Consider the following 3,824-nt stretch of genomic DNA (forward strand, 5'->3'; position numbering starts at 1 on the left):
GTGATGCCACAGCACTCTACCCAGGGTGGCAGCTTGAGGCTCTGTCTCAAAAAACAAACAAACAAACAAACAAACAAAAATATATATATACACACACACATAATATAACAGGAAAAAGAACAACCTGATTTTTAAAATGGGCAAAGTACCTGAACAGACACAACATTAAGGTATACAGCTGCCAGGGTGAGGAGCCACGGTGTGTGACATACCTCTTGGAGATGGGACACTATTAATAGAGGGACTTCATCCATCATAGGCAAGCAGTGTAACCTAGCTCATTGTCCCACAGTGATTCTCCAACAATAAGAAAGAGAAAAAAATAAAGCAACTTGTTTCCCCAAACCCCCCAATAAATAAACATATAAAACATTAAAAATAAAGGTATACAGTTGCCAAATAAGCAAATGAAAAGGTGTTCCATATCATATATCATGGGGAAATACAAATGAAAAGATATGACTGTACACCTATTGTTATGTACTGCCCAAATCCAGAACGATGACAACACCAAATGCTGGCAAGGATGTGAAGCAACAGAAACGTTCCTCACTGAAGAAATGCAAAGATCTTGGAAAACAGATTGGGGGCAGGTCTGAACCGGACACCTCCAGCATATGGGGCCAGCACCCAACTCCTCCAGCCACAGGCATCGCCCTGAAGGTTTCTTGTGAAACTAAATATACTCTTACCATGTGATCCAGCAATCATGCTCCTTGGTATTTAGCCCCAAAAGATGAAAATTTATGTCCACACTAAAACCCACACATGGATGTTTATAGCAGCTTTGTTTGTAATTGCCAGAACTTGAAAGCAACCAAGATGTCCCTCAGTAGGTGAAAGGATAAACTGGGTTGTATTCTATTTAGACAATGGGCTATTGTTCAGTGATAAGAAGAAATGAGCTTTCTTCCAAAAGACAAGGAAGAACTTTAAGTGCACATGAACCCAAGTGCAGATGAAAGAAATCAACGAGAAAAGGCAACATGGTGTTATGATTCTAACGCTCTGACATTTTGGAAAAAGACAAAACCATGGAGACTGTGCTTGCCAGCAGTTTGGGGGAGGAGATGGTGAAGAATTGAAGCTAAGAGAACTTGAGGCAGACACCACAGCACTCTAGCCCAGACAAGTCAGACCGTCTTAAAAAAAAAAAAAAGCTGACAGAATTTGTTAGATAGTGAAACTATTTTGTCTGATACTAGAATAATGGATACATGTCATTATACATTTATCCAAACCCATGGGATATATGAAATCAAGCATAAACCCCGATGTACACTAGGGACTTTGGGTGATAATGATGTTCATTGGTTTTAAATGGGGGAGAAAATGTGCATGAGGGCACATGAAAACTCAGTGCCTGGGTCTCAGTTTTAATATGAACACAAAACTTTTAAAATCAAATGTATTTAAAAAGAAAAAAGCCAATGGGTTAAGATATGGTATATTCCTCTTACCATCCTAGAACCCTTGAAGTAGAGCAGGTGTAGGTGGGGAAAGACTTTTGGACTTGTCAGCCATTCAGAAGATTCTAAGTTTCTGATCCCCACTCTTACTGGTGCCTTGAACCTTTCTGTCCCTACCTTCTTAAACCAGCCAGTACTACTAAAGAGAATGAGGTAGATCCCTTGTTTATTTACAGGTTGGGCAAATAAAGTGAGAAACACCTGTTTATTTTTCTCATTAAATATTTTTTTTCTTTTTTTTTCTTTTTGCGCTGTTTTTGGCTGGGGCTGGGTTTGAACCCACCACCTCCTGCATATGGGGCCGGCGCCCTACTCCTTGAGCCACAGGTGCCGCCCCAATAGTTTTTTTTCCCCTTGAGGCACTCTCTAGAGTGCCAGAGAGTCAACCTAGCTTGCAGCAACCTCAAACTCCTGGAAGCAATCCTTCCGGGTGCCCACCCAAACACCTGGCTAATTTTACTAGTTTTAGTAGATAGAGATGGGCTCTCACTCTTACTCAGGCTAGTCTCAAACTTCTAGGCTTGAGCAATTCTTTGTGCTCTCAAAGTGCACAAAGGACTATAGGTGTGAGCCACTGTGCCCTAGCCTGACACTAAATTCTTGACTCCTTGAATGTAGGAACTGTTACCTGACTGTCTCTTTTAAATACCAGTACTTAATGAAGTGCATGGCAATGAGAAAGAAACCAGACTATACAGGAAGTACAGGTCTTAGTCATTAGGAATCTTCTATCCTAAAGCCAGGTGTGGTGGCTCAAGCCTGTAATCTTAGCACTCTAGGAGGCTGAGGCAGGAGGATCCCTTGAGTTCTGGAATTCAAGATCAGCCTAAGCAAGAGTGAGACCCTGTCTCCACTGAAAGTAAAACAATTAGTTGAGCATGGTGGCATCTGCCTGTCATCCCAGCTACTTCTTTTTTTTAAGACAGTCTCACTCTATTACCGTGGGTAGAGTGCTGGGGCAGCCTAGTTCACAGCAACCTCAAACTCTTGGGCTCAGGTGATCCTCTTGCCTCAACATTTCCCAAGTAGCTGGGACTACAGGTGCCTGCCACAATTGCTACCTTCTTTTTCTATTTTTAGTAGAGACAGGAGTCTCGCTTTTGCTCAGACTGGTCTCAAACTCATGAGCTCAAGCAATTCACCCACCTTGGCCTCCCAGAGTGCTAGGATTACAGATGCGAGTCAAGCTCCTGGGGCCTCCCAACTACTCGGGAGGCTATTCCATTCACCATGGCACTCTATTCTGGGAAACAAAGTGAGACTCTATCTCTTTCACACACAAAAGGAATCTTCTATTCTGGCAGGCATAATTCAACATTCGTGCTACATGTATATTAGCAGTCAATCGGAAGAGAAGGTCTGGAGGGAAAAACAATGAACTGCAGGACTGCTCTGGAAGGTTATCTGTTGCCCTCTCGTGACCAGTTTTAGGAAATACAGGCTCTTCTTTCCACATTCAAGAGTTTCTAGTTTCCTTTAACTTTGTGAGAGTTTTCTAAATTTTTTTATCCCTAGGAAACATTCTTTCTCTACATTCTCACACAGAACATTTTTGACACCAGATGTGTAGGGTTTTTTGCCCACACTGATGAATTCTGAAACACCAGCTGGGTGTCCTACAACTGAATTCAATCCCTGACACTATTTCACTGGAGTTTGTGTCAGATCCCACAGGGCTCAGTCCCACTACACTGCTTTCATTCCAGATGTCAACCGAAAAGTCCAAGGCTCCGGTACTTCAGCCTTATAATTTATACTCAAGGTTCCCATGACCTCCTGCTTCAGTTCCAAAATTTTCTAGAATGTCTCACAGAATTCAAGAAAGCACATTACTTACCAGGTTAGTGCGGAGGATATTATAAAGGACAGATGGACGGGTCTGGAAGGGTCCCGAGCATAGGAGCTTCTATCCAACCTCAGGAGTTGACAGACACCACTTCCCTGACAGGTGGATGCAGCCCACTAACCCAAAGGCTCATTCAGGCTAATTGTTCCTGAGTTTTTATAGAGTTTATTTCCAGCCCTCTCCCCCTCCCCCTGGAGGTCAGTGGGTGGGACTAATAGTTCCCACCTCTAACCCCTTCATCCTGAGGCTACCGAGGGGCCCCACCCTCAGCCGTCAATAGTACAACTCAGGTGATCCATGGTTGTTATGTAAGTTCAGGCGCTGGTTGTGAATAACAAAAGACTCTCTTATCAGGAAATTCCAAGGATTTGGGACCTCTGTGCAGAAAACTAGGCACAAAGACAAAATATATTTGCTATACTATATTTATTCACTGTTGAACAGCAGCTCTGACACCAGGAACAAAGGAGCTTATAATACACAGGGCTTCATTGCAGGTTTGTTTGTTT

Source organism: Otolemur garnettii, unplaced genomic scaffold, assembly GCF_000181295.1.
Source record: "Otolemur garnettii isolate 467f Iridium unplaced genomic scaffold, OtoGar3 scaffold00104, whole genome shotgun sequence".
Lineage (NCBI taxonomy): Eukaryota > Metazoa > Chordata > Mammalia > Primates > Galagidae > Otolemur > Otolemur garnettii.